Raw genomic sequence first — 12,807 nt, forward strand, 5'->3', positions numbered from 1 at the left:
TGTCTATTGTTTATCGCAGCCCAGTCCTGACTTACACAGTTCCATAGCAGGACCTGTCATTGCTTCCTGTAATCACCACCTGAAATACTCTGTGCTGCTGATATCATTCCAGTCAGCTCAGTTAAACTGCAAAGTTTTTTTTTTTTGTTTTGTTTTTTTTTTAGAGCACAAAGCCCCCTCAGACCAGCTGAGTGTAGGGGTCCCATAACAGTGCTTGTGTTTTTTTTTAATGAAACAAAATGTAAGTAACCAGGGCACTCAATGAAATAATGAAAGCCCATTCCAGAGCTTTCTCCTTGGTCTCAGGAGAAGCAGATAATTCAGTTTTCAATATTTTTACTATTACAACCACATATATGTGCACCCGAGGGATTGTCACTGCATTGTTGATTCTTAAAGGGAAACTGTCACTTGTCATAAATGTTTCTTTTTTTTACTTGGACTAAATGCCCCTGATCTCCTGAATCTGGCGCTGTTTTTCTTTTCTTCCTGCGCCTCTCCGTTCCTGAAATATACCTTATTCTTCTTAACAAGGGGGCGTGGTCATCATCTCTTCTCCAGGAACTTTCCCTGATGACCACACCCACTTGGCTATGCAAGACTAGACTTACATGCAGGGAAGAAGAGGCCATATCTTAGGAATGGAAAGGTGCAGGAACGAAAGAAAAACACTGCCGAATTCAGGAGAACAGCGGCATTTATACCAGGTACAGTAGGTACGGAAAGTATTCAGACCCCTTTAAATTTTTCACTCTTAGTTTCATTGCAGCCAGTTAGTAAATTCAAAAAAGTTCATTTTTTTTCTCATTAATGTGCACTCTGCACCCCATCTTGACTGAAAAAAACAGATATGTAGACATTTTTGCACATTTAATAAAAAAAGAAAAACTGAAATCTCACATGGTCATAAGTCCTCAGCCCCTTTGCTCGGTATTGAGTAGAAGCCCCTTTTGAGCCAGTACAGCCACGAGTCTTCTTGGGAATGATGCCACAAGTTTCTCACACCTGGATTTGGGGATCCTCGGCCATTCTTCCTTGCAGATCCTCTCCAGTTCCGTCAGGTTGGATGGTGAACGTTGGTGGACGCCATTTTCAGGTCTCTCCAGAGATGCTCAATTGGGTTTAGGGGGACTACAAAAGGCAAAGGGTGCACTACACAAACAGGCGTAAATGACCTATAGACGGGTGCAGCACCATGCATTAAGGGAAATGTGCCAGAAAAAAAAAGAAAAAGGTCAATGCATGGAAATGGTGCAAAAAGGTATAAATTTATTAACTTAGTGACACACAGAAACACCCAAAAATGATTAAAAACAATACAAAAACAGCACAACCACAAATAAATGGGACTGTCCCTGTTTATACAACTCTGGCAGTACAAGGCAGATATCCATAGACAATAAGCAATATGCAAAATTTTGTAGTGGAATCAAAATTTGAAAACCGCATAATTTGCAAAGAAAAAAATAGCATATAAGACCGAAAGTGGGCGTCTCCAAAGACAGTAAACAAGGACATGTAAATAGTTGGGCCCAACAAAATCCCCATAAACTGTTAGGACATAGAGACATGCATACAATATATGTATATAAGTTGCGTATGTATATGAGGGCAAGGTGGTAAACAGCCCCAGGTATGATAGCCTGTGAATGAAGGGGTGATGGCCTATAGGCAAAATTGTAATAAGGTAACTGAAGAGTCATTAAGGTGAAAGCACCAATAAGAGCTGTAGGGAATTAATGTATATCACCTATGTCAAGCAGTCGGAGGATGAAGCCAAAAAGTCAAGAATGTCCATAATGAGGGGAACGCCGTCCTGGGACCAGGGAGAGGTGTGCTTGTTTACCTTCTCTTGCCAGAGTTGTATAAACGGGGACAGTCCCATTTATTGTCCACTTACTGTATATTATAGTCTTTATTGACTTTTCTATGGATTAAACCCAAGGATGTGGTTGTGCTGTTTTTGTATTGTTTTTAATTGTTTTTGGGTGTTTCTGTATGTCAATGAGTTAATAAGGTTATACCTTTTTGCAAAAAAATATTTATTTTCTGGAGTGCACCATATCCATGCATTGACCTTTTTCTTTTTTTCTGGCTCCATTGGGTTTAGGTCAGGGCTCTGGCTGGGCCAGTTTGGAATGGTCACAGAGTTGTTCTGAAGCCGCTCCTTTGTTATTTTAGCTGTGTGCTTAGGGTCATTGTCTTGTTGGAGGGTGAACCTTCGGCCAAGTCTGAGGTCCAGAGCACTCTGGAAGAGGTTGTCATCCAGGATATTTCTGTACTTGGCCGCATTCATGTTTCCTTCAATGGCAACCAGTCCTCCTGTCCCTACAGCGGAAAAACACCCCCATAGCATGATGCTGCCTCCACCATGTTTCACTGTTGGGATTGTATTGGGCAGGTGATGAGCAGTTCCTGGTTTTCTCCACACATGCCACTTAGAATTATCACCAAAGAGGTCTATCTTCGTCTCATCAGACCAGAGAATCTTATTTCTCATAGTCTGGGAGTCCTTCATGTGTTTTTTAGCAAACTCTATGCGGCTTTCATATGTCTTGCACTGAGGAGAGGCTTCTGTTGGGCCACTCTGCCATAAAGGCCTGACTGGTGGAGGCTGCAGTAATAGTTGACTTTGTGGAACTTTCTCCCATCTCTCTACTGCATCTCTGGAGATCAGCCACAGTGATCTTGGGGTTCTTCTTTACCTCTCTCACCAAGGCTCTTCTCCCATGATTAATCAGCAATGAAACAAAGAGTGAAAAATTTAAAGGGGTCTGAATACTTTCCGTACCCACTGTAAATAATAAATTTATTATTTATTATTTACAGTGGGTACGGAAAGTATTCAAGTGACAGTTCTTTTTTAAAGGGATGTCCAGTTTAGAAAACCCATTGTCATACACCATTTTTGGTCATTTTTAATAGAAGGGTAACCTCTGTTCAGGATGCTCACCACTTGGAGAGGAGATCAGGTACAAAGAGCTTTACTTGCTCTGGAGGATCAGTCATGTCCTATATTACACAGATAACCCATTGATAAAAATGGACACTGTGTAATCCTTCTTTTCTCCTATGGTGGCGCTGTAGGGAAATTATACACTTACAGTTGTTCCAGGTTTCCCACACATTACATTTATGCTCTGGGTAGGATGATCAGCTTATTGTCAAGGAACCCTGGCAAAAATTAGAGAATGTCGAATGTGGAGAACACTTTTAGTACCTCTAGCCAATTTCCAGTACTTGGCATAAAATAACATCTTTTTCCAAAAACAATATAAATAATGTGCAAGACAAATTGGTGCAAATATTGTAATAATTGCATCATAGTGAAGCAGCCTGAACACAGAGCTCAGATTCCTGGCTGGGTCCGGGTCCGGATGCAGAAGTTGTCAAGTGACCTATAGAAAGTGTAAAAAAGTAAAATGTTAGAAAGCGGATTAGAGAGGCCATCCATGATACAACTGCTATGGGGCCCATAAGAAGTCCCTCTCGCTTTACCACCAGCCATAGTGAGGAACAAGACAACAGAGACTGACCTAGAAAGAAGACTGTCCTAGATGGCAGACACTATCCTAGACAGCAGAGACTGGCCTAGATGGCAGAGGCTCTCCTACACGGCAGAGACAGTCCTAGATTGTAGAGACCGACCTAGATGGTAGAGACTCCTAGACAACAGACACTATCCTAGACTGCAGAGACTTACCTAGATGGCAGACACTCCTAGATGGCAGAGGCTTTTCTAGACAACAGACGCTCTCCTAGACAGCAAAGGCTCTCCAAGATGGCAGAGACTGACCTAGACAGCAGAGACTGGCCTAGACAACAGACACTATCCTAGATGGCAGAGACTGGCCTAGACAACAGACACTATCCTAGATGGGAGAGGCTGACCTAGATGGCAGAGACTTACTTAGATAACAGACACTATCCTAGACAGCAAAGACTGACCTAGACAGCAAACTCTATCCTAGACGGCAGAGGCTCTCCTAGAAAATATACACTCTCCTAGAGGGGAGAGGCTGACCTAGACAACAGACTCTATCCTAGACAGCAGAGGCTCTCCTAGACAACAGACACTCTCTTAGGCAACAGACACTCCTAGACGGCAGAGACTGACCTATATTGCAGAGACTGTCCTAGACAACAGACACTAGCCTAGACAGCAAAGACTGACCTAGACAGCAGACTTTATCCTAGATGGCAGATGCTCTCCTAAACAACAGACACTATCCTAGACGGCAGACTCTATCCTAGACAACAGACCCTCTCAGACAACAAACACTCTCCTAGTCAACCGACACTCCTAGACGGCAAAGGCTCTCCTAGATGGCAGAGACTGTCCTAGACAACAGACACTATCCTAGATGACGGCAGAGACAGAACTGAACGGTAGAGACTGAACTGGACGGCAGAGACTGACATAAAAGAGCTTATGTTATTTCAATATTTATGGGCCAAACAGGTGCCAGGTGCTCACGCTGCCACTTATTTGTGTTTGATGTAATGGACAGGACTGGTAAGAACTAGGGATGAGCGAGTGTACTCGGTGCTCGGGTTTTCCTGAGCACGCTCGGGTGACCATCATGTGGGGATTCCCTACCAACCAGGCAACCCCCACATGTACTCAGCCTGGCTAGTAGCTGTAAATCATTCAGCTGCCCTGATGAAAACTAAATCTCCGAGCAGTCATAAATGCTTGAAGACCACCTGAGCGTGCTGTGGAAATCCAGAGCAATGAGTACACTCGCTCATCACTAGTAAGAACCCCTATCAGTCTATGGTAGATGTGGCGGCACAGTAGGGTGGACTACCCATACTGCTGAGGTCTAACGCTTCCTATAGACTTGTTCATCTATTGGAGGACCCGAGCTTCTTGGCCCACAGGTTATATTAATTTACATGACTTATAAGTGGACCACAGACCAGACCCCTAAACTAATACAGATCCTAGACTATACAGTGGGAAAATGATATTGCGAATTGCATCAAATACTTATTTAATGCAAGGATACATTAAAGGACAAGAATGCATAATTATATAAAGGCTTTGACTGTTCCTGGAGATACAGTTGGAAGCGGCGGTCACAAGATCTATCGTACAGGTACACTGACTACACTTTCCGGATGTGGGAGAGAAAGAAAGCTGTCACCGTCTGCTACCTGAGTTCTGAGGATGCGGTGGTCAAAAGTCCTCGAGTGATTGCATAAAACCTGCAGCAAGATTAGGCTGGCACAGATAATGAGGTTTCATTTGCACAGTAAGGTTTATACTAAACTCTGAAGGTCTCCATGTTTGGTCTCTAAGACTTCCCTTCTTCTGACCCAAAAGCACGAGGAGTTGGCTCCAATATGCTCAAAACTATACAAATAAGCTTTAGAAGTTTTGGGATTTTGTTCTGTGGAATGATGATACAAAACTAGAACTCTCGGGACTATGGATCACCGTAAGTTTGGGGGGATGAAGAAGGAAGCATCTGCTGAAAAAACACCCTGCCTACAGTGAAGCATTGTGGTGGTTTGATGCCTACAGTGAAGTATTGCGGTGTTCCAGCGATGTCCACAGTAGAGCATGGCGGTGGCTTGGTGATCCCTACAGTAAAGCGTGGTAGCTCAGTGATGCCTACAGTGAAGCATGGTGGAGGCTTGGCGATGCCTACAGTGAAGCGTGGTGGTACTTCAGAGAGAGATGCCTACAGTGAAGCATGGTGGTGGCTCAGTGATGTCTACAGTGAAGCATGATGGTGGATGGTGGTTTACATTGCAATAAACCAATGAGATGAGAACAAACAGAGTTTGGGAATTTTTTAGATAAATCAAATTTTCAATAAGGGATACGTAATTTTGATTGAAACTTTAAAAACAGCCCCCAAACCAGACAAGAAATTGGATGATGTGAGCACATTTTACAGAGGATATATCACTGAGGTTTATTGCCTGCTTTTCTTGGATTTCAGGAGATCTTAAGATGACAAATAAATGAACATGTCTGTTGTCCTCTAAGCCGGCACCTCCACCCCGACTGACTATTCAGGTCCTGGAACTCCTATAGCCTTACTCTGCTCTGCCCTGTAGTCGGCTGATGGCAGTGATCACCTGTCTCCTCTAGTAATCAGTACAATCATTTATGTAGAGGATATACAAGTCAAACAGATAATGACTTACCTGCCCCACCATAAAATCAGGCAGAGTATTAAAAGAGTAATGAAGATTAACAGGATCATTACACTGCTCTGTATGCTGTCATCTACAAGAGAAAAACAATACATGTCTGATACATTAATTACAAGCAGACGAAGACACATTTAAAGGGATTTTCCATTTTTATATAATAAAATGTAATGGGTTATTCCACGAAGGCAGTCCCTCTCCATATGTCCCGTTACGCCACATGGACAATATAAAGAGAGAGGTCACCTGCTAAGGACCCCCAATGGAACCACTCTATACAAGAAGCTCCTGTTCCTGTGTTACAGGGAGGGGGATATTCATCTGAACGGCTGCCACACACAGTCTAATACTGTATGCTGCCGCTGCTATGGTGAAAACGCCTGAATGGTGGTGGCTTTTCCCGCTAGAATCAGCCATTTGGAAGGTGACAACCACTTTTTCTTGTATCTAATTTTCTCTCATATTAAAATAAAAGCTCAGAAACATATATATAAAAAAATTATTCTCTTTGTGTAGCAGCTATGTCCTCCCTACTCCTCCTAAGTCACGTGGTTGCAGCAGGAACCTCCCCCCACTGCGCTGTCTGCAGCAAACTAAAATCTGTCACCCTATAGTAATTGCTGCTGTTTCTGATTGCAATATTTTAACCTCTTAGATGCTCCAATTTTCTCTCGTATTAAAATAAAAACTCAGAAACGTATATATATAAAAATTAATCTCTTTGTGTAGCAGCTATGTCCTCCCTACTCTTTCTAAGACACCTGGCTGCAGCAGGAACCTCCCCCCACTGCGCTGTCTGCAGCAAACTAAAACCTGTCACCCTACAGTTATTGCTGCTGTTTCTGATTGCAACATTTGAACCTCTTAGATGATGCTGTTGAGTCTAGTGAAGGCCCCCCCATGTTTCTAATGTTATGAAGCCCAGCCCATAAAGATCCCATAGTAGATCTTTATGTAATATTGCAGTGTATATTATAATCAGATATGTTCAAGCTTCCTAAGAGGACTAATAAAACGTGAGCAAAACTTTAATAAATCACTTTAAAAAAAATCAGAAATGCACTAAAAACGTGTTTTTCATCTGCGGGTTTAATTTCCACAAAGTATCAATTTAAGCTGTGGATATAGGTGCGGGTTTTTTGTGCAAAATGTAAAATGAGCCTCTTTGCACCTCTTTGGCAGTGATATCTGCAGCAGTAAATACCTCTGTGGGTATCGCTGTGAGGTCTCCACTGACGGGGGGTCTGCAGTAAATACGTTTCATGGGATTGCAGCCTAAGAAGCAGATGGTGACTTACCCGCATCAGTCGAGTCGCTTCCTTTAGCTGGTGTGAGAGTTGTAGCGATGGAATCAGTAGACGAATTCCTTACGACGTGCCTCTCATGAAAAATTCCACAAGAGTTTTCAGCTATAAGAAAAAAAAAGTTTGCATTGTATGAAAATGGCGAACAAAGGAGCGAAGATTGGAAAGATTATAGCAGATGAAGTCGTCATGCCGTACAATCCATAGATAAAGAGAATCACAATGAGGGACAGCTGAGCTGCATGATCTGTCTTCATAATGTAGAAGAGAGATGTTGAAATTACAAATTCAGCTCTGCAGCATCTGTTCCTACATCCTAGAAGTGGATCTTATCAGATTTCACAATAATATGGCAATTATAGATCAAGTGCAAGATTATTGCCACAATAATATGGCTAGTATAGATAAAGTGCAAGTACAAGATTAATGCTACAATTATATGGCTAGTATAGATAAAGTGCAAGATTATTGCCACAATAACATGGCTATTATATATAAAGTGCAAGTACAAGATTAATGCTACAATAATACGGCTAGTATAGATAAAGTGCAAGTACAAGATTAATGCCACAATAATATAGCTATTATAGATAAAGTGCAAGTGCAATATTAATGTCACAATAATATGGCTATTATAAAGTGCAAGTGCAATATTAATGTCACAATAATATGGCTATTATAGATCAAGTGCAAGATTAATGCTACAATAATATCGCTATTATAGATAAAGTGCAAGTACAAGATTAATGCCACAATAATATGGCTATTATAGATAAAGTGCAAGTGCAAAGTTAGTGATATGCAATATCCTGTCGACAATATGCAAATGCTTGTATGAAAGACCCATAAGGAGAAAAATACATATAAGCATATAGACTGTAGATGCTACAAGGACATGACTGTTATAATGGAAGGATAATTGTATATACCATCGTCACTAAATATAAGTTATACCTGGATTCTGCAAAACCCATCTCTGGTAGCAAATAATCAAATAAGCCAGCAGTAAACAGTAAACTATCTAGATCTTTGAGACCACCAGAGGAAAAGGCAGATGCTGTATCCTCCCCACACCCGACGCCGTATCGCCTACGCTTCTTCCGGGGTGGTGTCTAACTAGAGAGGGACCCGGTAGTACATATATAATTAATCCACCAACAGGGTGTTGCCGCGTCATATAGTGGTAAGCCGCGTATTTGGTTTAGATGGCGCGTGTACTCTGTCCCTTGTTGCAAACGGTTAGTGCGCGGTGGACAGCGTGCTGGAATGCATATCTGTCACCTGATCTCGCACTCCAGGAAGTTAGAAGGGATCAGGCCAGCGCGCATGCGCACAACCAATGGCGACTCCACAGACGTGGCAGAAGGCGAGAAAAGGAAAATGATACACTCCCATGCCTATATACCGATTAGGCTATGAGTAAATGGATTGGAAACTGCCAAACCACATGTCACTACTAGTGTTGAGCATTCCGATACCGCAAGTATCGGGTATCGGCCGATATTTGCGGTATCGGAATTCCGATACTGAATTCCGATACTTCCCGCGTATCGGATACCGGAATCGGAAGTTCCCAGAATTCAAATTGAACGCAGCAGCCAATGAGGAATGAATGAAAGTGTGGGCACATCCTGTTTAGCATGGTGGGCATGTAAGTACTGGCAAGGCTTGGATTGGCTGCTGAAATGATGTCACTCTGCACTATAAAAAAGCGCTGCCGCCATTTTGCGCTCACTCTGCTGTGATTTCAGTTAGGGACAGGACGCTGTGTTCTAACTGAGGGCCAGTTGAGCTAGCTAATTGCTTTATTTTCCTTTCCAAAGGCTAATTTAGCAAAACGTTGTGTGTTCTTCACTGTTCACCTTGCTCTTGCCTTGCAGCGCTGTTTTAACAGCGTTCTGCAAGGTCTCTGTGTGTGTGTGTGTGCAGCTCACTCTGTAGTCTGTGTGCAGCCATATACCCGGTTGTATTCAGCTCAGGGGGGGTTCACACTGCCTCACACAGTTGTTCTTTTTTGCTCTTAGTGCAGCCTGCTGCACATTTTTTCTCAAATTTCCTATTAGTGTTTTTCCACCAGTCTCCAGCTCTATTGTGGAAAAACACTACATAGGATAACCTAGAGGGGGGTTTTTGGGCCTTGCAGCGCCGTTTACGGCTGTCTGCACGGTCTCCGTGTGAGCCCAGCTCGCCCTGTAGTCTGTGTGCAGCCATAGCCGGTTGGATTCAGCTCAGGGTTCGTTACTGGCTCATACCTTGAGAAAAATTTTCCTTTTTTTCAAATAGTGCAGCCTGTTTAAAATTTGAAAAAAAAAATTCCTATTAGTGTCTTTCCACTCGTATCCAGCTAAATAGTGGAAAAACACTATATAGGATAACCTAGAGGAGGGTTTTTTGGCCTTGCAGCGCCGTTTACGGCTGTCTGCACGGTCTCCGTGTGAGCCCAGCTCGCCCTGTAGTCTGTGTGCAGCCATAGCCGGTTGGATTCAGCTCAGGGTTCGTTACTGGCTCATACCTTGAGAAAAATTTTCCTTTTTTTCAAATAGTGCAGCCTGTTTAAAATTTGAAAAAAAAAATTCCTATTAGTGTCTTTCCACTCGTATCCAGCTAAATAGTGGAAAAACACTATATAGGATAACCTAGAGGAGGGTTTTTTGGCCTTGCAGCGCCGTTTACGGCTGTCTGCACGGTCTCCGTGTGAGCCCAGCTCGCCCTGTAGTCTGTGTGCAGCCATAGCCGGTTGGATTCAGCTCAGGGTGCGTTACTGCCTCATACCTTGAAAAACAATTTCCTTTTTTTCAAATAGTGCAGCCAGTTTAAAATTTGAAAAAAAAAATTCCTATTAGTGTCTTTCCACTTGTATCCAGCTAAATAGTGGAAAAACACTATATAGGATAACCTAGAGGAGGGTTTCTTGGCCTTGTAGCGCCGTTTACGGCTGTCTGCACGGTCTCCGTGTGATTTAAACTAGCTCTGTAGCCCGATCTGCACCAAAAAAAAGGTTAAGTTCACCAAACACAACTTACACTTGTGTAGGCCACATTTGAAAAATAATAAAGTTTAGTCCACAATTTACAACATTAGTGTTTCTTACACCTGTTAGGAGGAGCATTACAGGAATAAGCACACTAAGGCCTTAGTACTTTTCTGCTTATCTTTATCTGTCAACCAAGATGAAGAGGGCAGGGAGTAAGGCACGTGGGCGTGGGCGCGGAGCAGGGAGAGGAGCAGGGAGAGGACGTGGTGATTCTGTGCCTGCTGCGGGCGCCGGTGACTCGTCGTCACTCAGTTTCAGCAGGGAACAGTCCTTCATGCGCAGCTTTGTCGGAGAGCGCCGTGCACCGCTGCTGCGTGAAGACCAAATTGAAGCCGTTGTCGGGTGGATGGCAGCTAACGCCTCGGCATCGACTTCAGTTAGTGCCACATCCTCTCAGGCACAGAGCACTGGAGAGCAGCCATCTGTCTCTTCACCACCTGCCAAATTGGCCAGGCAGTCAGAGAGCCCAGGACAGGAGCCGTCTCTACTTCTGTTCTCTGAATCTCTTGGCTTGGAAACAGGGGGCCAGCCAAGCAGCATTGGAGAAATGGAAGAAGAGGCAGTGTGCAGTGATGCCCAACACCTTTTTCTCTCTGACTCTGAAGAGGCAGGTGGGCCAGTGCCTCCGGTGACCACAGCGCAGTACGCATCTGATGATGAAACTCAGGTGCCGCTTTCTCGTGCGTACTGTGCTGCTGAGACTACCCAGGAGGAGCAGTTGGTGGCAGAGGGTAGTGGAGATGATGAGGTCCTTGACCCATCGTGGCGTTAGGAACAGGAAGGTGGTGGGAGCAGCTCAGAGGAAGAGCTTCCTCTTACGGGCCAAAGAGGGAGAGGGAGGGGGAAGACTGCGGAGCCTGTAGCCTCCACTTTGGCACCCGTTAGGAGCCTGTCTCTTTCCAAAGCCAAAAAGGGCGCTCCCAAGACTTGCAGTGCCTGGTCCTTTTTTGACACAGTTGCAGATGACATTTGTTTTGTCAAATGCAAGCTGTGTCATCATAAAGTAAAAAGAGGGAAAAATGTCAGCAACCTCAATACCACAAATATGTGGAAACATGTGCGGACCAGGCACGCGGTGGAGTTACAGAAACACACTGAAGATGTAGGCCAACCAACAGCGGCAGCTACCACCTCTTCAGCTCGTGTTGCCTCTTCCTCCAGCTCACGCACAGCTGGTTTGGCTTCCTCCCAGAGACCTTGTGTAATTCCACCCACAGCACCACCTTCCCAGTCATCCTCACACTCCCAGTCTACTCTACAGCCATCGGTAGTACAGGCATGGGAGAAAAGGCGGGCATTCTCGGCCAACCACCCCCGAGCACAGGCTCTGAATGCAGGCATTGCCAAACTGTTGTCCCTGGAAATGCTCTCGTTCAGGCTGGTGGAGACTGACAGCTTCCGTGACTTGATGGCATTGGCAGTCCCACAGTACAAGGTGCCCAGCCGCTTTTACTTCAGCAGGCAGGCTGTCCCTGCCCTGCACAGGCATGTTGAGGCAAACATAAAACATGCGCTACTGAACGCCGTCAGTAGCAAGGTCCACCTCACCACCGATGCGTGGACCAGTCAGCATGGACAGGGGCGATATGTTTCCCTCACTGCCCATTGGGTTAATGTTGTTGAGCCAGGTACAGATCGTGCGAGTGGCGCAGGACGTGTCCTGCCCACTCCAAGGATTGCAGGAATCCAGTCTGTACGCATCGACTCCTCCTCTTACACCAGTTCCTCTGATTCCTCTCTGCAGGATCCGTCACAGTCCACCCCCACATGGACCCGTGAACGTTTACCTATGACCGACATGAGCACAGCCGTGGCCAAACGTCAGCAGGCCGTCTTGAAACTAGTTTCATTGGGGCATCGAAGCCACACAGCGCAGGAGCTCTGGAATGCCATAAAGCAGGAGAGCGATGTGTGGTTACTGCCAGCGAATCTCCAGCCAGGCATGGTAGTGTGTGACAATGGCCGAAATCTGGTGGCAGCTTTGGCCCTTGGCAACCTCACTCACATCCCATGTCTGGCACATGTGCTCAATTTGGTTGTGCAGAGTTTTCTGAGGGACTATCCGGATCTTGATGCCCTGCTGCACAAGGTCCGCCTAGAGTGTGCTCACTTGCGGCGTTCCAGCTTGGCCAGATCCCGCATTGCTGCTCTGCAGCGCCGATTCCGCCTTCCGGAACACCGCATCATATGTGACCTACCTACCCGGTGGAATTCCACGTTACATATGTTGGAGCGGTTGTGTGAGCAGCAGCAAGCAGTTATGGAGTACCAGCTGCATCAGGCGCAAAGAAGTCGCAGTCA

The 12,807-nt window shown here is 44.8% G+C and overlaps 1 long non-coding RNA gene across 1 annotated transcript in view; it reads right to left on the bottom strand.

Moving 5' to 3' along the window:
• Positions 1-2,826: 2,826 nt before the first annotated feature.
• The window catches only part of LOC138641519 (uncharacterized), a 28,293-nt gene continuing 18,312 nt past the window's right edge, over positions 2,827-12,807 (bottom strand). Inside the window, exons 2-4 of the long non-coding RNA XR_011313896.1 lie at positions 7,467-7,577; positions 6,163-6,244; positions 2,827-3,398 (exon numbers count right to left, since the gene is read on the bottom strand). This is a non-coding gene — a long non-coding RNA (uncharacterized lncRNA). The remainder of the gene's footprint in view (positions 3,399-6,162; positions 6,245-7,466; positions 7,578-12,807) is intronic.

This window comes from Ranitomeya imitator, chromosome 6, assembly GCF_032444005.1.
Source record: "Ranitomeya imitator isolate aRanImi1 chromosome 6, aRanImi1.pri, whole genome shotgun sequence".
Lineage (NCBI taxonomy): Eukaryota > Metazoa > Chordata > Amphibia > Anura > Dendrobatidae > Ranitomeya > Ranitomeya imitator.